The sequence below is a fragment of the Lipotes vexillifer genome, unplaced genomic scaffold (genome assembly GCF_000442215.2).
Source record: "Lipotes vexillifer unplaced genomic scaffold, Lipotes_vexillifer_v1.1 scaffold1081, whole genome shotgun sequence".
Taxonomy (NCBI): Eukaryota; Metazoa; Chordata; class Mammalia; order Artiodactyla; family Lipotidae; genus Lipotes; species Lipotes vexillifer.
Genome location: NW_006779039.1, coordinates 1,702,688 through 1,724,594, shown reverse-complemented (window position 1 = coordinate 1,724,594; position 21,907 = coordinate 1,702,688).

Sequence of the window (21,907 nt, the reverse complement as noted above, 5' to 3'; positions counted from 1 at the left end):
TCCAGAGCTTGCTATAGTGCTTGGAACATATCAGACTCATTAAAAATTTATTGAATATGGAAATAATCTTCGGACTGAGATGAGGATCTTTTTGGAAAGAGGAATGTGAGAAAAGTCAGTTGGCAAACTGTCTCCTCAAACCTGATGGCTGTGACGTTAGTTGAGCTTCTGTGCAACTACCCCAGTGGCTCCAAACAAGCTCCAAAGGCTTTTCCCATAAGGAAATTAGATATCCTGCATGGGAATGGACAGAAGAGCATTTAATCCCTCAAATCTGGAAGAAGGGACTTAGGGGGTCTGGATCCTGCTCTGGGGATCCAAAACCTTAAAATATAGAGTTGGATTGTAAGTTTGCAAAAGATGATTTGGAGGCAGGGTCCCTGGTCTGCAGGATGGAAAAAAGGCCCTCCTTAAGGACTAGTCTGGACTTTAAGCCAAGCCTCCTCATTTCTCCTGAACTCAGTAAACTAGTGTGCACCATTAGACTTGGTGATTCTGGGGTAAGGAGCCCAGTCCAGGACAGTAGGCTCTGAGCGAGAGAAGGAAAGAGAGGTATGGGAAATAGTGCCCTGTTCAGGGAGGGCAGCCTTGCTAGGGACTAAGACATCTCATGGAGAAGGATGACAGAGCTCTGAATTGGGCCTCAGTTAATGAGAGGGGTATTGGCAATCTAGTGACAAAGGAGCATTTTCCTGAGATTTGGCCTTTGCTCCACAGTTGTCGCCGCCAAGAGCACCCTGAGTCTAACTTTTCAAAATCACTTTTCACATACTTGAGGGATTGGAAAAAATGGCAACACATCTGAAACACCTGTTACAGTGGAACAAAATGAGAAACTCAATGCCACTTGGTTGAACAGGTTGGAGCAGGACAATCCCTGAGCTAGATTCTGAATATTAAGGTTTGAATAACAGCTTGCCAACTCTAGCTATGAAGCCTTAGGCAAGTCACTTTCCTTCACAGAGTCCCAATTTCCACATTTGTAAAATGGGATACTCATGCAATCATGCCAGCTCTACTCCTGAGTTAACATGAGGATCATATGAATGTGTGGCCAGGATATATCTTGGAAACTGAGAAGGTCTGCAGAGTATCAGAGGCTATTGTTCGCAGGTTCAGGTAGCACACTGACCAAGGACTAGTGCTTGGCCAACTATAGTAACTGAATACATTTGAAGATGGAAAGAAGAATCTTCCAGCTCACCTGATCCTGGCTCAAGTGAGTCTCTGGGCAATTGAGACCAATTACCAACATGTAATCCTCCCTCAAGCCACCAGCAACAGAATCAACTTCCCCAGACCTAATGTATCAAAATTTACAAGGCAGGGCCTAGGAATATGCATTTTAAACAAATCCTCCAAGTAGTTGTGATGGCCATGGAACTTCTAGACCTGCTTCATCTATCTGCCTACATATGGAATTTCCTGGGCCTTTGGGCTTATCTCTCTCCAATACTTAGCTCCTCAAACCCATCTTGAACCACTACATGGATCCTCTTGCCTATAGCTGGGAATACACAAGCTATACTATTAATTGCAAATAAATAGTCTGATTGATTGCTAAACAATCTGTCTACCAGGTCTCAGTCACAGGTGAAACTATTCAGAACTGCTCACCAGACATTGCTGAGTACCTGCATGATCTTTGTCATATGTCCCCTTAGAGAGTAATAGTTGGTGTGAGGTTCCAGCCTTCAGATTTTGCTAGGTTCCTGCTGGGGGTCATTAGAGACAGATAAAGAAATGCTCTCTGTATTTCAAATACAGTGCCAGCTCACATCTCCCAGGTGTACAGGCTCAATACCAATGGGGCTGGAGGAGGGGACAGGAGTAGTGAGAGACACAAGGCACAGTGCTTTTAAGGTGCTTTTGTAGAAAAAGGATGACCAGCAATTTTGAAGCTGAAGGTTAGCTGAATGAAGCAAAGTCCATTCTCATGTGTGCCCCCTCAGCACAAGCCCCACTGATTAAAGGCAGTTCCATGGTCTTTGCTCAGCAACACTTCTTAGCTTCCTAAGCAGCAAGATTTGGTGGAGGGAAGATTTGCAAAATCCATAGACATAACACTTTCCAGAAAGCTAGATTTTCTGTTTGGATCCAGGCTAAGGCAATGATTAGACAAGGAAGTAGTCAATATTATTTCTCATCCCAAATCTACCACTGACTTGCTGGGGACCCTAGGCAAGTCCATTATCCTCTCTGGGCATTAGTGTTTCCCTGATGATACATCAGTGCGTTTGGATTCTGAGCCCTGTATATAAACAGTGGCATTCTAGAATTCCCTCTGTGAGCAACTAACTCAAGTTCAAGTCTGTTCCAGCCTTCAGAGGCATTGTTTTAAAAATACTGAACAAACCCTCATAAGGTGATCTTTTCCCCTAAGAAAATTCATCGTGTATTTGTTTAGTTTCTTTTCTAGCTCCCTAAACTTTCTTGAAATAAAGCCTGATTTTCCTGGAAAAAAATAAAGCAGCCCAGAGAATTTAGAGACAGCCTTCATCTCTGGGCCTCCCTACCATCAGAGAATTATTTTCATATGAGTGAAAGAGTATGCTCTCCCTACTTCAAAGCCTTCACCATCCTGAGCATAGATGTGGAGGATACAAATACTTTAGCAACCTAGTGGGATTCAAGAGAGTTGGAAGCCTGGAAGATATCTTTCAGGTTTTCAGTGAGTGCCACAATCTCAGAGCCAGGTCTGAATCCTTTCTTCCTAGTGTTGTTCTCTCTCCCTAGGGCTCTTCTGTAGGAGTGACTTACCTTGAAGGTCAACTGCCAAGTATTGGCATGACAGGAAATGCCACACATAGGTGCTTTTTTCTGAGTGAGGCCAGGTAGCAAGGTAGTGACCACAAATCTTGAGGAATTGGTGACTTCTTCCTTGACCTTGGTTAAGTATGAGCTTCCAAATTTCAGATTTCTTGTAGAGAGGGACCACAAAACATAAAGACCCTTACATAATTCTTGTATTAGTTACTGTAAACTTAAGCTACTAAAAATGAACTAATAATAGAGCTGTTAAAAAATAAACTGAGGCATATTAAAATTTTTGAGTTTATCTGAGCAAAAATCAATTCAAGTCAGGGAGTGCCAAATCAGAAGTAGTTAGGAGTGGTCCAACTAGAGGAGCTAGAGGCAAGACTTTTGTAACCATGAGGCATTCATAGGCTTAGATTTCGGTTTGGTTACATAGGCCATCGTATCATTAGAGCCACCTCAGTCTAATGACCTCCTTGTTTAATTAATTTAATAGAGTGGATTAAAGAATACATATGATATATATCGCATATATGTCGTATATATTTCTCTTTCACATAACAGACAATGTGAAAGATCCAGATCTGCATCTCAAGATCATTCTGGACCCATTTTCTTTCCCTCCAAGTCATTTTCTCCCATCCACTTTATCCCTCAGGACACATCATCTTCTACATGATTCAAATTCAGTAGCCACCAAAAAGAATTTCAGCCAGCAAGAATGGGAAAGAGAACATCAACTCTCTTAAGACCCATATTTTATTGTTCACACCAAATTGCAGAGTGTTGGAAAATGTAGTTAACAAGAACAGCCATGTATTATCTTATAATTCTATTATATGGAAGAAAGAGAAAGTGGGATTTGATAGACAATTGACAATCTTCATTACAGTCCACCTCAATATTTATATGTGCCTGTCTTTGCACATAAAAAACATAGTTTCCACAAGGAAGACAACCCACAACCTCATCCAACTACTACATGCACCCATTATCCAAAGTCTCCAGGTTATAAAATTTTGGAGAATATATATTTTATGGGAGCAGATTTAGAGCTTAAACAATCAAGAAATTTGGCAGATCAAGGTTGTGATTTGTGTATGTGTGTGTGTGTGCAACAACGTTAATGAGATATAATTTGCATATCATACATTCATTCATAAAGTTTATAATTCAATGTTTTTCAGTATATTCAGAGTTGTGCAATCATCACTACAATCCATTAGAACATTTCTATCACTTCAAAGAGAAACTCCATACCCTTTAGCTATCACTCCCTCCCCAATCCCTTCATCCTCTCCAGCCCTAGGAAACTGCTATCTACTTTCTGTCTCTATAGATTTAACTTTTCCAAATTTTTAAAATATAAATGGAATCATACAATATGTGACTTTTTGTGACTGGCTTCTTTCACTTAACATAATGTTTTCAAGTTTCATTCATGTGGTAGCATGTATCAGTACTTCATTGCTTTTAGTGACCGAATAATATTTCATTGTATGGGATAGCACATTTTGTTTATTTGTTTATAAGCTGATGGGAATTTGGGTGATTGCACTTTCTTTACCAATAAGATTCTCTCAAAAACATACAAGTCAAAACATTACATTGTACACTTGAAACTAATATGTTATATGTCAATAACATCTCAATAAAAAATAAAATAATTTCAATTTACATACAACATATAGATAAGCAGTTATGCATATACAAGATACACTTGCAAATTAGTTTTGTGCACTCACCTTCATACATGAGTGTGTCTGCAGATAAACAGACAAAATACCCAAATATTAATTAGTATTCCTGTTTCCCAGCAGTGTTAAAAGGAAATTTGCCTAAGATATTTGCTTGTATATAATTGTTAAAATTATTTTTAAGCATTCAACATCAACGAAAAAGAGATGTGTATCTTAATAATAAGAACAATGCACCCTATACGAAATCCCATTGAATTTATTGCCCCAAGTCAAAGATTCTCCACAGGCTTCCCAGTTATTTCCAAGAGGTCCCCAGGGTGTTGCCTTAAGGGTGCTCAGGAATGCTCCACTGTGGCCTCCAGGCCAGGTGTTCCAGGTACTGAAAAAAAGAACATGTAAGTATGTTCAGAGATTGGAAAACTCGATATTATAGTGATGCCAATGCTCTCAAAATTGAGGCATAGATTCAACATAATTCCCAATCAAACTTCCAGCAGGTTTGAATGTGTATGTGTGTCTGGTGTAAATGGATAATATGATTATAACATTTATATGGAAAATCAAAGGTCCAAAAATAACCAAGGCAATCTTGAAGAAGAACAAAGCAGGAGGACTTACACTACCAGATATCAGATCTATTTTAAAACTATAATAATAAAGACGATTGCAACAGATAGAACAGAAACAAACCCACACAAAGTGTCATTTCATTTGTGACAGAGGTGCCACTGTAATACTAGATCAATTTGATATCCATTTGGAAAAATATGGATTGACTCCCTACCTCATACTACATACATGAATCAATTCTAGAAGGATTACAGAACAAAATGTGAAAGATAAAATACTAAACCTTCCAGAAGACAATATAGGAGCACATTTTCAAAGTATTTGGATATGAAAAAATTTATAACAAAGGCTATAAAAGTCCTGTAGAATGGGAGGAGATATTTACAATGTATCTAACAAAGGGCTCATATAAAGAATATATAAAAAGATTTTAAAAATCAACAAGAGAGAGACCTTCAAGATGGTGGAAGAGTTAGATGTGGAGATCACCCTCCTCCCCACAAATAGGTCAGATATACATCTACATGTGGAACAACTCCTACAGAACACCTACTGAACGCTGGCAGAAGACCTCAGACTTCCCAAAAGGCAAGAAACTCCCCACGTACCCGGGTAGGGCAAAAGAAAAAAGAATAAACGGAGGCAAAAGACTAGGGACGGGACCTGCATCAGTGGGAGGGAGCCGTGAAGGAGGAAAGGTTTCCACAGTCTAGGAAGCCCCTTCACGGGCGGAGACTGCATGTGGCGGAGGGGGGGAGCTTCGGGGCCGCGGAGGAGAGCGCAGCCACAGGGGTGCGGGGGGCAGAGCGGGGAGATTCCCGCACAGAGGATCGGTGCCGACCGGCGCTCACCAGCCCGAGAGGCTTGTCTGCTCACCCGCCGGGGCAGGCTGGGGCTGGGAGCTGAGGCTCGGGCTTTGGAGGTCATATCACAGAGAGAGGACTGGGTTTGGCTGTGTGAACACATCCTGAAGGGGGCTAGTGCGCCACACCTAGCAGGGAGGGAGTCCGAAGAAAAGTCTGGAGCTGTCTAAGAGGCAAGAGACCATTTTTTGGGGGGTGCGTGAGGAGAGGAGATTCAGAGCACTGCCTAAACGAGATCCAGACACAGGCACGAGCTGTGGCTTTCAGCCCAGACCCCAGAAGAGGCATGAGATGCTAAGGCTGCTGCCGCCGCCACCAAGAAGCCTGTGTGCAAGCACAGGTCACTATCCACACCTCCCCTCCCGGGAGCCTGTGCAGCCCACCACTGCCAGGGTCCCGTGACCCAGGGACAACTACCCCCAGAGAACACACGGCGCACCTCAGGCTGCTGCAACGTCATGCTGGCCTCTGCCGCCGAAGGCTTGCCCTGCACTCCGTACCCCTCCCTTCATCTGCCTGAGTGAGCCAGAGCCCCCTAATCAGATGCTACTTTAACCGCCTCCTGTCTGAGTGAAGAACAGACGCCAAAGGGCAACCTACATGCAGAGATTGGGCCAAATCCAAATCCAAACCCCTGGAGCTGTGCGAACAAAGAAGAGAAAGGGAAATCTCTCCTAGCAGCCTCAGGAGCAGTGGATTAAATCTCCACAATCAACTTGATGTACCCGGCATATGTGGAATACCTGAATAGACAATGAATCATCCAAAATTGAGGCAGAGGACTTTCGAAGCAATGATATATATATATTTTTTTTCCTTTTTCTCTTTTTGTGAGTGTGCATGTGTACACTGCTGTTTGTAATTTTGTCTGTATAGCTTGGATTTTACCATTTGTCCTAGAGTTCTGTCTGCCCATATTTTTTGTTGTTGTTGTTTTAGTATAGACGTTAGCACTTCTTATCATTGGTGGATTTGTTTTTTGGTTTGGTTCCTCTCTTCTTTCTTTCTTTGTTCCTTTTTTTATTACTTTAAAATTTTTTAATATTTAATAATTATTTTTATTTTAATAACATTGTTTTATTTTATTATTTTTATTTTTTCTTTCTTTCTTTTTTTTTCCCATACAGGATAAATCCAAGGAGAAACACTGCAAGACATATATGAATCAAACTATCAAAAATTAAATACAAAGAAAAAATTTTAAAAGCAGCAATGGAAAAACAACAAGTAACACACAAGGGAATCCCCATAAGGTTAACAGCTGATCTTTCAGCAGAAACTCTGCAAGCCAGAAGGGAGTGGCAGGACATATTTAAAGTGATGAAAAGGAAAAATCTACAACCAAGATTACTCTACCCAGTAAGGATCTCATTCAGATTCGATGCAGAAATTAAAAGCTTTACAGACAACAAAAGCTAAGAGAATTCAGCACCACAAAACCAGCTTTACAACAAATGTGAAAGAAACTTCTCTAGGCAAGAAACACAAGAGAAGGAAAAGACCTACAATAACAAACCCAAAACAATTAAGAAAATGGGAATAGGAACATACATATCGATAATTACCTTAAATGTAAATGGATAAAATGCTCTCATCAAAGGACACAGATTGGCTGAATGGATACAAAAACATGACCCATATATATGCTGTCTACAAGAGACCCACTTCAGAACTAGGGGCACATACAGACTGAAAGTGTGGGGATGGAATAATATATTCCACTCAAATGGAAGTCAAAAGAAAGCTGGTGTAGCAACTCTCATATCAGAAAAAACAGACTTTCAACTAAAGACTATTACAAGAGACAAAGAAGAACAGTACATAATGATCAACGGATCAATCCAAGAAGAAGATATAACAATTTAAAATATTTATGCACCCAACATAGGAACACCTCAATAGTTAAGGCAAGTGCTAACAGGCATAAGAGGGGAAATATGAAAGTAAATAAGGAAACACAAGCTTTAAATGATACATTAAACAAGATGGACTGAATTGATATATATAGGACATTCCATCCAAAAACAACAGAATACACTTTCTTCATAAGTGCTCATCAAACAGTCTCCAGGATAGATCATACATTGGGTCACAAATCAAGCCTTGGTAAATTTAGGAAAACTGAAGTTGTATGAAGTATCTTTTCTGACAATAACACTATGAGACTAGATATCAATTACAGGAAAAGATCTGTAAAAGATACAAACACATGGATGCTAAACAATACACTTTGAAGAAATCAAAGAGGAAATAAAAAAAATACCTAGAAAAAAATGACAATGAAAACACCATGACCCAAAACCTATGGGATGCAGCAAAAGCAGTTCTAAGAGGGAAGTTTATAGCAATACAATCCTACCTCAAGAAACAAGAAACTTCTCAAATAAACAGCCTAACTTTACACCTAAAGCAATTAGAGAAAGAAGACAAAAATGCCCCAAAGTTAGCAGTAGGAAAGAAATCATAAAGATCAGATCAGAAATAAATGAAAAAGAAATATAGGAAACAATAGCAAAGATCAGTAAAACTAAAAGCTGGTTCTTTGAGAAGATACACAAAATTGACAAACCATTAACCAGACTCATCAGGAAAAAAAGGGAGAAAGCTCAAATCAATAGAATTAGAAATGAAAAAAGAGAAGTAACAACTGACACTGCAGAAATACAAACGATCATGAAAGATTACTACAAGCAACTATAGGCCAGTAAAATGGACAACCTGGAAGAAATGGACAAATTCTTAGAAAAGAACAACCTTCCGAGACTGAACCAGGAAGAAATAGAAAATATAAATAGACCAATCACAAGCACTGAAATTGAAACTGTGATTAAAAATCTTCCAACAAACAAAAGCCCAGGACCAGATGGCTTCACAGGTGAACGCTATCAAACATTTAGAGAACAGCTAACACCTGTCCTTCTCAAAGTCTTCCAAAATATAGCAGAAGGAGGAACACTCCCAAAATCATTCTATGAGGCCACCATCACCCTGATACCAAAACCAGACAAAGATGTCACAAAGAAAGAAAACTACAGGCCAATATCACTGATGAACACAGATGCAAAAATCCTCAACAGAATACTAGCAAACAGAATCCAACAGCACATTAAAAGGATCATACACCATGATCAAGTGGGTTTATCCCAGGAATTCAAGGATTCTTCAATATACGCAAATCAATGTGATACACCATATTAACAAATTGAATACTAAAAAACATATGATCATCTTAATAGATGCAGAAAAAGCTTTCAACAAAATTCAACACGGATTTATGATAAAAACCCTGTGGAAAGTAGGTGTAGAGGGAACTTTTCTCAACCTAATAAAGGCCATATATGACAAACCCACAGCCAACATCATCCTCTATGGTGAAAAACTGAAACCATTTCCACTAAGATCAGGAACAAGACGAGGTTGTCCACTCTCACCACTATTATTCAACATTGTTTTAGAAGTTTTAGCCACAGCAATCAGAGAAGAAAAAGAAATAAAAAGAATCCAAATTTGAAAAGAAGAAATAAAGCTGTCGCTGTTTGAAGATGACATGATACTCTACATAGAGAATCCTAAAGATGCTACCAGAAAATTTCTAGAGCTAATCAATGAATTTGGTAAAGCAGCAAGATGCAAAATTAATGCACAGAAATCTCTTGCACTCCTGTACACTAATGATGAAAAATGTGAAAGAGAAATTAAGGACACACTCCCATTTACCATTGCAACAAAAAGAATAAAATATCTAGGAATAAACCTACCTAGGGAGACAAAAGACCTGTATGCAGAAAACGATAGGACATGGTTGAAAGAAATTAAAGGTGATACCAACAGATGGAGAGATATACCATGTTCTTGGATTGGAAGAATCAACGTTGTGAAAATGACTAAACTACCCAGAGCAATCTACAGATTCAATGCAATCCCTATCAAGATACCAATGGCATTTTTCACAGAGCTAGAACAAACAATTTCACAATTTCTATGAAAACATAAAGACCCCAAATAGCCAAAGCAATCCTGAGAAAGGAAAACGGACCTGGAGGAATCAGGCTCCCAGACTTCAGGCTATACTCCAAAGCTACAGTAATCAAGAGAGTATGGTATTGGCAAAAAAACAGAAATATAGATCAATGGAACAGGAGAGAAAGCCCAGAGATAGACCCATGCACATATGCTCACCTTGTTTTTGAAAAAGGATGCAAAAATATACAATGGAGAAAAGACAGCCTCTTCAATAAGTGGTGCTGGGAAAAGTGGACAGCTACATGCAAAAGAATGAAATTAGAACACTCCCTAACACCATACACAAAAATAAACTCAAAATGGATTAAAGACCTAAATGTAAGGCCAGGCACTATCAAACTCTTGGAGGAAAACATAGGCAGAACACTCTATGACATAAATCACAGCAAGATCCTTTGTGACCCACCTCCTAGAGAAATGGAAATAAAAACAAAAATAAACAAATGGGATCTAATGAAACGTCAAAACTTTTGCACAGCAAAGGAAACTATATACAAGACGAAAAGATAACCCTCAGAATTGAAGAAAATATTTGCAAATGAAGCAACTGATAATGTATTCATCTCCAAAATTTACAAGCAGCTCATGCAGCTCAATACCAAAAAATCAAACAACCCAATTCAAAAATGGGCAGAAGACCTAAATAGATATTTCTCCAAAGAAGATATACAGATGGCCAACAAACACATGAAAGAATGCTGCACATCACTAATCATTAGAGAAATGCAAATCAAAACTACAATGAAGTATCACCTCACACCAGTCAGAATGGCCATCATCAAAAAATCTATAAAGAACAAATGCTGGAGAGGGGGTGGAGAAAAGGGAACCCTCCTGCACTGTTGGTGGGAATGTAAATTGATACAGCCACTTTGGAGAACAGTATGGAGGTTCCTTAAAAAACTAAAAGTAGAACTACCATATGACCCAGCAATCCCACTACTGGACATATACCCTGAGAATACCATAGTTCCAAAAGAGTCATGTACCACAATGTTCATTGCAGCTCTATTTACAATAGCCAGGAAATGGAAGCAACCTAAGTGTCCACTGAGAGATGAATGGATAAAGAAGATGTGGCACATATATACAATGAAATATTACTCAGCCATAAAAAAGAAAGAAAATTGAGTTATTTATAGTGAGGTGGATGGATGTAGAGTCTGTAATACAGAGTGAAGTAAGTCAGGAAGGGAAAGACAGCTACTGTATAGTAACACTTATATATGGAATTTAAAAAAAAAGTTTCTGAAGAACCTAGGGGCAGGATAGGAATAAAGACACATATGTAGAGAATGGACTTTAGGACACTGGTGGGGGGAAGGGTAAGCTGGGACAAAGTGAGAGAGTGGCATGGACATATATACACTACCAAATATAAAATCAATAGCTAGTGGGAAACAGCTGCATAGCACAGGGAGATCAGCTCGGTGCTCTGAGACCACCTAAAGGTGTGGGATAGGGAGAATGGGAGGGAGACACAAGAGGGAGGGGATATAGGGATATAAGTATATGTATAGCTGATACACTTTCTTATAAAGCAGAAACTAACACACCAGTGTAAAGCAATTATACTCTAACAAAGATGTAAAAAAAACATCAACAAGAGAAATGTGGAAACCCCAAGTGAAAACTAGATAAAAGAAATTAAAGAAAAAGAGGATATTCAAATCGTTAGGAAAGACATGAAAAGATGCTCAATATCATCATAGAAATGCAAAATAAAACCACAATTACATACTACTATACTCCCAGTAGAGTGATCAAAATGAAAAATACTAACTATAGGAAACATTGGCAAGGATGTGAAACAGTGGCAAATTTTCATACACTGTTGGCAGGAATGTAAAATTGGTGTAGCCATTTTGGAAGACTGTTTAGCTGTATCTACTAAAGCTAAATATATGCATACCCTTTCATCCTGCAATTCTAGTTTTTAGAGTATAACCAACAGAAATACATGCATATATCTATATATACAGGAATTTTATAGGTTTATTCATAATAAGCACCCAAATTGAAAACATCTAATAAGAGCACAATTTTTAAAAATTTAATATATTGATAAAATGGAATACTACACAACAATAAAAAAAGCCAAAACAATCTTGAGAAAGAACAGAGCTGAAGGAATCACACTCCCTGACTTCAGAGTATACTACAAGGCTACGGTAATCAAAACAGGATGGTTTTGGCACAAAAGCAGACACATAGATCAATGGAACAGGATACCTTCTTCTGACTGGCTGAAAAGTTCCACTGGAACTCTGAGAATGCCAGTGATCTCTCTCTAGCCATTTGGACTTTCTTAAGTTGTTGCCTTTACTACTAGAGACACATCTTTGGACTATCTTTATTTCCTTCTATTTCAGATTGCAAATTGGGAAAATTCTCACCTGAGATCAACCCTTTTTAATACTTTCCTAAAAGCATCAAGGAGCAGCCACCGTAAACATTCTGACGCTTCCCAATCACTTTTTCTAGCACTATAGTCTCAGTAAGCATTAGACTGCATTCAAAGTTAGTTTAAGTGACAGTTTTACTATGCTTTGTCATGGCATGGAAGGACTTAACCATTTTCAACTTGATAATATCGATATCTTTGTCCCCACCACCTACCTGCTAGGCTTTTGTTATAATAGCACCCTATTTCAAGACACAATTCTACTTTAGTTAAGATAAAGCTGAGTTGTTGTAACAGAGAACCACCATTAGAATGGCTGAGATAACAAAGCAGTTTATTTCTTTATCACTTAATAGTCCTGATGTGAAGGACCTGGTTGTCAAGTGGTTCTCCCCTTGAAGTCATTTAGGAACCCAGGTTCCTTCCCAGTTGTTGCTTGGTTATTCATTGGGACATTGGTATAATTTACCTAATTAAATGTGCATGGTCACCGTAAAGGGGTCCAGTTGATGGAAAGCAGGGAAGAGGACAAGGAGGAAGCACAGTGTGGTCTCAAGGTGAGTATAATGTAGTCACATGACAGCATCGAGCTGCAGGAGATTCTTAGAAATGTAGTCTAGCTGGGCAGTTATGTGCCCAGCCACAATGTTATTATAACATTGGAAGAAGAAAAGGAAGGAGAAAGAAGAAGAAAAGGAAACTAAATTCCAGTGTGTACAGCTAGCAGTCATGACCACACCCATTTCCCTTGCTTCTTCCACACCCAGAATCTAGGTTAAAATGTATTTTTTCATTTAAACCCAAAGATCTCTGTACTGCATAGCATTTTCCATCTTCTAACATATCTTGTACTTATTTTTTAAAGTGTCTCCTCCCATGAAATGCAAGCTTCATGAGGCCAGGGACTTCTTCTGCTTCACTTACTTCTGTACCCCCAGGCTCTAAAAGAATCTCTGACATACTGTAGGTGCTCAGAAAATATTTGCTAAAAGAATGAATAAGCCGTGGTTAATGAGAATACAACTAAGAAGAGGGGAAAAGGAAAACCTCAGAGCAAATGAAATCATGATTATGAAGCCCAAGTTCCACACTTTTATTGGGATTGGGGGTTCAGTCAGAGCCCAGAAACTTTAGTTTACATAAAGTTCTATGAAATGTATGCATCTAAGTTCCAACATCAAAGCAAATGATAAATAACAAAGAAAAGTGATTTCATGCAAGAAACAGGCTCACTGACAATCATGAGAAGTGGTAGTTGACAGATTGGAGTCAGTAGGAAGAGGTTACTTATGTCTGGTGTGCCTCGTTTTGCTAAGATAGAAAAAAGTGTCATACTTAGAAGATGTGTTTTTACCTCCTAATACATAGCTTAAAATAATCCTTTTCAAAAACCTTGATGCTTAAAGTGGTGAACTTCATTTAGACAACTTCATGCAGATTCCTCACTACCCAGGCTGGAAAATGTGATATAAGAAATATAATTGTTCTTAGCACAGTTCTGCTGCTTGCTTTCTCCTGATCTGAGGATGGGAATAAATTGCCTACAGTTTCACTGAAGACAGGAACCAGAGCTTCCATTGTCTTCCTTAGCACCCTCCCTCCTCTAACTCACCCCCAAGTTGACTCTTGCCTTTTGGATTTTCCTCTCTGCCTCCTTACAAGGACCATCTGCAGAATTGCCCTCTAGTTTACAAAGCCCTCGTTTCTGTCTAATACATCATGTGAACCTTCACTGGGGTTTGTTTGCCAATCGAGCAAATTGCAACCATTCCTTTGTAACCTACTGGGCAAGACAGTAGGCCTGAAAGGGAATGAAGAAGCATGTCTGAATTCATTCCTCCCCTGTAATGTTCCCTGGGCTTTGGCACCCAGAACCTGAAGCCCAGCCAGCCTGAAAGCATGGGCAGAGTCCAAGACCCAACCAGGGAGGTCTGGGGTGGGTGCTGTGAGTCAACAATCTAGGGATGTGGCCAAGGTTCAGAACCTCAAGGCACAGTTAACAGAGCCAACATACAAAATACAAATGAGTGACTTCAGTAGAAGCACAGGGAAGAGGGAGATAGAGTAGGTATGGTATGAAACCTGGGAAAGGCAAAGTTGCAGCATCCCCAGGACTAAGAGCAAGGTCTAAAGGCAAGTGGAATCATAACATCCCATTGATCAGAATTCTGCATGTCCAGCTGCAGTCAGTTCATGTCTACTTCCATGAAAACTCCAGAATTTCATCTGCCAAACACTCCTCTTGCTCTCCATAAGCTTTATGAGGGACCTCAGCAATTCTCATGGCTTCTCCCACCATCTCTGTGTAGCTTACTTTGCCATTTTGAAGAACAGTGGCAAGCATGTAGCATTTGGCATTAGGGGACCTGAATTCTAGCCCCAGCTCTATTAGTTCCTGACTGTGTGATCTTAGGCAAGTCATTTAATTTCTGTGGGACTCAGTTGCCTCAGCTAGGAAGTAGAAAAAATAATGTCTACCTCATAGAATTGGGTTAATGATAAAATAAAATCATGATGATGAAGATGCTTGTAAAACACAGAGCTATATAATACCACTCATAATATTAATAAGTCAATCTCTAACCTAGACTTCTATCCTAAACTCAAGCCTGATATATTCAACTGCCTCCTGGAAATTTCCCACAGACACGTCAGAGTCAACATATCCCAAACTAGAGGCATTATGGGGCGACACCTGAAACTTGAAGGTCCTCATAGGCTGAACCCTTCCTCACCACCCACATCCAATCTATCACCAATTACCAGGCTAAGACTAATACCTGAAAGACTTTCACCCTTTTCTCTACATCTCCTCTGCCCTGACCTAGGCCATGTTCTCAGTATTTCTGTTCTGTAATATTGCAACAGCATCTTAAGGGATACAGCTACCTCTGGTCTCATCCATCACCTCCCCAAATCCGTGTTTGCCATCACGGCCATACAAGTCTTTCAGAAACATAAATCTGACCATGTCAAACTCCTCTGCTTAAATCATTCAATGGCCCCTAATAGAGAAAACCTAGTCTTACCACCATGGCCCTAGAGATAACATGCCAACTTCTCTTCCTACACTATCCCTCTAAGTATCCAATGTTCTCACCACTCCTAATAGAAGCATCCTAAACATATCATGCCCTCTCCATCCTTGTTGACCCTTTTCAATTCTGATATACCCTCAACCTTATCATGAAATTAGATCCTTCCTAGAGTTGTGGGACTTTATAGTCAATTGGACATCAAGTGCTCCCCTGAGATAGCTTTCTTCAACTTCCATTGTTTTTTCCCAACATAGCCTCACACAGAAGGCTATTGGAATATCTTCAGTCCTAAGAGAGCATGGGGAGTGGACAGAACTCTGGATTAATTGTCAGTTGACTTTAGGCCCAGCTCTTGTTCTAGTTCAAGTTCTTCCTCGAAAGAAAAGAGCAAACATAGACAGCATTGTGTTGTCTTTGAGATGGTCCTCAAAGACCACACAATTGAATTAAGCAATCCAATAACTTAATTGCTTACTATATTAAGCAATCCAGTAACTCACATACCTCTGGACTTCCTTTAATAAATGTTTTTGTAGTCTGAGTCAATCCAAGTAAAGATTTTCATTACTTGCAGCTAAAGTATTTGGAACTGTATGTACACTAAGTGTAAACAGGCTCTGAGTAAAGTCCTAAGGGCTTGCCTATGAAAAATTGGCAGAAAACTTAGTGTTGACTCTGGGACATTCAGATGAGTGTGATGTCTCTAAACTATTGGCTAATCTTTGGTCCAAATAGTATCATAAGTGTTGGGATAATGTGTCACCTACTTAGTTTTAGCTTGTGTGAAAATGATTACTGAATGCCACAGAGTGGATACCTATAGAGGGGGAGATCAAACCATGCCTGCCTATGTGGGCAGGGCAAAACAGTAGTAGGGACAGGCTCTCTAATTTCAAGTTTAAATGTTCTGTCCTGGACAACGTAGGGTTGAAAAGAAAGGAGAGTCTGATTGGCCCCTCTACCTTCTTTCAGGAAATTCTTTACTTACCATATCAAAGGACTTCTTTGCTATAGAACTAGTCTAAAAGTGACACAGGCTGCCCTGTGAGTACTGGGCTCCCCATCTCTGGTTCAGTCTAAAGTTGAATGCCCCACTTGTGAGGGAGACTATAACAGATATTCCTATTTCAAGAGGAAGTTAGGACCAGTTTCATCAAATCATTTATAGTTCCTTCCAAATCCTGATTCCTCTTCTAGCCCATCATACCAGACTCTTAGAGATAAAAACATATTATTTTTTCCTGTTAAAATTGCCCATAGAAATAGGAAGTCTCAAATTTATCTAGCCCACCTCAGAGCCCTTTCTATTATATACAAGAGCACTAGCCCTAATAATTTTAGAACCGAGGCCCAACCAATGATGTTATAGGTGATGCATCAGAAAAGAGAGAACACCTGCTCTGTTACAAAGGCCTTTTTACATTGAAAGTACATACTTCCTTGGTGAATTCACCTTTCAATCTGTTGGAACAAATCTTTTGTAGAACAGGTTGCTTTGCATTGTAGATTCAATGGTGGAGCTTCCATCCAAGGAGGCTCCCAGAGCACTTGACCAAGCCCAACAATCCCAACTGTTAAAAATGATTGGCAGCCTGGCCCAGCAGGCATTATGAAATTGTTAACCGGTTTTCCACAGGTTTGGGAGGAGAAATGCCTTTCATTAAATAAGCTACATTTGTCCAGAGCACCAGGGAAAATGTGCTCCTCCTGGGAATTCCAACAAGAGACTCCCTAGCCTACAAAAAGGCAAGGAAGTGTGTCTGCTGAGGAAGGGCAAGGGAACCACAGACTCTTCCATCTAAGTGCCTAGCTCCATCCCCACCAGGAAATCACCCTACTCCCAATTGTTGCTGAAGCATTTGGTTGTTTCCTTGGGACCTTTGACAGTTGGGAAAATCTTACTTAGAGCTGGGGTGAAGAAATACAGCTCCTCAGGGCTATTCATGCTCAGAAGCCCTGTCCCCTGAACATCAGGCTTGGGAAAATTAGCAAGCCAGTAAACCATCAAGACTGTTTGTTGCAAAGTCCTGCAGCTCTGAAGGATGAGTCATCTGCTTTTACCACCACTTGAAATAAATGATAATGGCTTGGCAGCCTCTCATATATTAATAGCCTTGTCATTTTACCTTCCTTCTTCTCCCTTTATTTCGCACTGGAATTAGAAATGGCAAAAATGGTTTCAGAGCTGATTGCCCTGATTTTCCAAGCTGCCCAGAAAGCCCAGGACATTCCCTGCACCCTTGCCAGATTGACACTCCACTGTTTTTATCCTATAGTCATTCTTGGCTATATTACCAACTTTAACTGCTTCATGCCATTTCACACTGGAAATGATCAGATTTGTTTGCTTGTCTGTGTACTGCATGTTTCCTTGATTAACAATGTAAGCTTCATGAAGGCAGGGACTTGTCTGGCTTGTCACTGTATCCCTAGCACCCAGAACAGCATTTTGAGAAAGGAGAGGGGACGCTGGAAGTATTGCCTCCTCTCTATACAAAGAAGGATACACAAAGGGGGCAAGGGGTGGTAATGGAGAAAGGGTCTCATGAAGGGGAGAATAGAACTCTCCATAACCAGGGGCTTTTGATACAAATTAATACACACAAGTCTCTTGCATTCCTATACAGTAATGATGAAAAATCTGAAAGAGAAATTAAGGACACACTCAATTTATTACTGCAACAAAAAGAACAAAATACCTAGTCATAAACCTACCTAAGGAGACAAAAGACCTGTATGCAGAAAACTCTAAGACACTGATGAAAGAAATTAAAGATGATACCAACAGATGGAGAGATATACCATGTTCTTGGATTGGAAGAATCAACATAGTGAAGATGACTCTACTACCCAAAACAATCTACAGATTCAATGCAATCCCTATCAAACTACCACTGGCATTTTTCACAGAACTAGAACAAAATTTTTCACAATTTGTATGGAAACACAAAAGACCATGAATAGCAAAAACAATCTTGAGAAAGAAAGATGGAGCTGGAGGAATCAGGCTCCATGACTTCAGACTATACTACAAAGCCACAATAATCAAGACAGTATGATACTGGCACAAAAACAGAAAGATAAATCAATGGAACAGGATAGAAAGCCCAGAGATAAACCCACGCACATATGCTCACCTTGTTTTTGATAAAGCATGCAAAAATATACAATGGAGAAAAGACAGCCTCTTCAATAAGTGGTGCTGGGAAAACTAGACAGCTACATGTAAAATAATGAAATTAGAATACTCCCTAACACCATACACAAAAATAATCTCAAAATGGATTAAAGGCCTAAATGTAAGGCCAGACACTATCAAACCCCCAGAGGAAAACATAGGCAGAACACTCTATGACATGAATCACAGCAAGATCCTTTGTGACCCACCTCCTAGAGAAATGGAAATAAAAACAAAAATAAACAAATGGGACCTAATGAAACTTCAAACCTTTTGCACAGCAAAGGAAACCATAAACAAGACCAAAAGACAACCCTCAGAATAGGAGAAAATATTTGCAAAAGAAGCAACTGACAAAGGACTAATCTCCAAGATTTACAAGCAGCTCATGCAGCTCAAAACCAAAAAAACAAACAACCCAATTCAAAAATGGGCAGAAGACCTAAATAGACATTTCTCCAAAGAAGATATACAGATTGCCAGCAAACACATGAAAGAATGCTCCACATCATTAATCATTCGAGAAATGCAAATCAAAACTACACTGAGGTATCACCTCACACCAGTCTGAATGGCCATCATCAGAAAATCTGCAAACAATAAATACTGGAGAGGGTGTGGAGAAAAGGGAACCCTCTTGCACTGTTGGCGGGAATGTAAATTGATACAGCCACTATGGAGAACAGTATGGAGGTTCCTTAAAAAACTAAAAATAGAACTACCATATGACCCAGCAATCCCACTACTGGGCATATACCCTGAGAAAACCGTAATTCAAAAAGAGTCATGTACCACAGTGTTCATTGCAGCTCTATTTACAATAGCCCGGAGATGGAGACAACCTAAGTGCCCATCATCGGATGAATGGATAAAGAAGATGTGGCACATATATACAATGGAATATTACTGAGCCATAAAAAGAAACAAAATTGAGCTATTTGTAGTGAGGTAGATGGACCTAGAGTCTGTCATACAGAGTGAAGTAAGTCAGAAAGAGAAAAACAAATACTGTATGCTAACACACATATATAGAATCTAAGAAAAAAATAAAGGTCATGAAGAACCTAGGGGTAAGACGGGAATAAAGACACAGACCTACTAGAGCATGGACTTGAGGACATGGGGAGGGGGAAGGGTAAGCTGTGATAAAGTGAGAGAGTGGCATGGACATATATACACTACCAAACGTGAAATAGATAGCTAGTGGGAAGCAGCCCCATAGCACAGGGAGATCAGCTCGGTGCTTTGTGACCACCTAGAGGTGTGGGATAGGGAGTGTGGGAGGGAGGGAGACGCAAGTGGGAAGAGATATGGGAACATACGTATATGTATAACTGATTCACTTTGTTATAAGGGAGAAACTAACACACCATTGTAAAGCAATTATACTCCAATAAAGATGTTAAAAAAATGAATGAGACAAACATTAAGAAGAACAGGATATGACAAAAACTGGTTAGAACCTACTGGGCCCAAGATGGCGGAAGATTCCACTGCTGGTGGGCCTTGAGACTCATTATATGCTCATTGGAATACATTAGTATGCTAAATGACACACCCACAGTCACCATGACAGTTCTGAGGCTGACCAAAAGGTCCAAAAAGTGAATAGTGCCCCAACTCCAGGAAATCCTCACCCCTTCTCCAAGATGGAATAATCCTCTCACTTGTTACCCTATGATATTACCCAGCGCATAAAAGCTAACCACCCCCATACCTCAGGGCTCTCTCACTTTCCAAAGAGATGACGCCATGCCCTGGGGCCGCCTCTTGCCTTCTGAGACAGCCCACACTCTGTCTATGGAGGTGTGTATCTCTCTAAATAAACCTTCTTTCACTTTACTATGGCTCACTCTTGAATTCTTTCATGCTTGAAGCCAAGGACCCTCACTTGGCAGCCCATCCCAGGGACTCTCTCAAGACCTGGGATATGACCCTCATCTCATGCCCCATTTTTTCCTATAACAGTTCTTTCTCCAGCTTGCCTCCCCCAATGTCCCAGGTATCTTGATCTTGCTGCAAGCCCAGATACTTAACAAGCTAAGAGTCTTGCACAACTTCTCGGGGCTTGTATTTTTCACTTGGCCTAACAGGAAAAGCGCATTGTGCACGTGGTACAGTTTGGGCCAACCTAGGGCAGGAATACAAAGACTTTATGACCAGAAGCTCTGGTTTTACCACTAAACCACGTTAATAGCAGGGCATATGTGATTGGATGTTGGTTATTAAATGTGATTATTCACAACTGACAAAGGGGTTCCTCATAGCTATTCGGATGAATGGGTAGTTTGGTTTAGTGATGAAAATACAGCTACTATATTAGCTTTTTTGTGTATATCCAGCTTGAATATCAAATTGAAGAGAGACATATTTGGCATACAAACAACCCAGGATAAAGTGGGCACGTGCACGTGGGTGTGCACAAGCGTGCGCACACACACACACACATATCTAGACAGTAAATGTTAATGTTCTTGGAATATTAGAAAGTGAAATGCAAAATGCCAGAGTCTGTTCTCACTACCATGACTAAAAGCTCTTCCCCCTCCTGCCTTCTCTATTTCTGTTCACCACCCTGGTCACCTGGGGATGATCCTATGTCTTCTCCAGCAACACTCCTTCCTTTGCCTCCTCCCCTACTCCATCTAATGAGCCATCAATTGTGTCAATTAATCCTCCCCCACAGTGCTCCCTCCCTTCTAACCATCCATGTGGCTCTGATCTCATTCAGATCCTTATAACTCCTTTTTCTAAGAGAAAAGAGGTTTCAGTCTATTCTTCCTGCAAACACTCTTGCCTGCCTGCACCAGAGGGATCTTCTTTTTTTTTTTTTTTAACATCCTTATTGGAGTATAATTGCTTTACAATGGTGTGTTAGTTTCTGCTTTATAACAAAGGGAATCAGCTACACATATACATATATCCCCATATCTCCTCCCTCTTGCGTCTCCCTCCCACCCTCCCTATCCCACCCCTCTAGGTGGTCACAAAACACTGAGCTGATCTCCCTGTGCCATGTGGCTGCTTCCCACTAGCTATCTATTTTACGCTTGATAGTGTATATATGTCCATGCCACTCTCTCACTTTGTCACAGCTTACCCTTCCCTCTCCCCATGTCCTCAAGTCCATTCTCTAGTAGGTCTGCATCTTTATTCCCGTCTTGCCCCTAGGTTCTTCATGACCTTCTTTTATTTTTTAGATTCCATATATATGGGGTTAGCATATGGTATTTGTTTTTCTCTTTCTGACTTACTTCACTCTGTATAACAGTCTCTAGGTCCATCCACCTCACTACAAATAACTCAATTTCGTTTCTTTATATGGCTGAGTAATATTCCATTGTATATATGTGCCACATCTTCTTTATCCACTC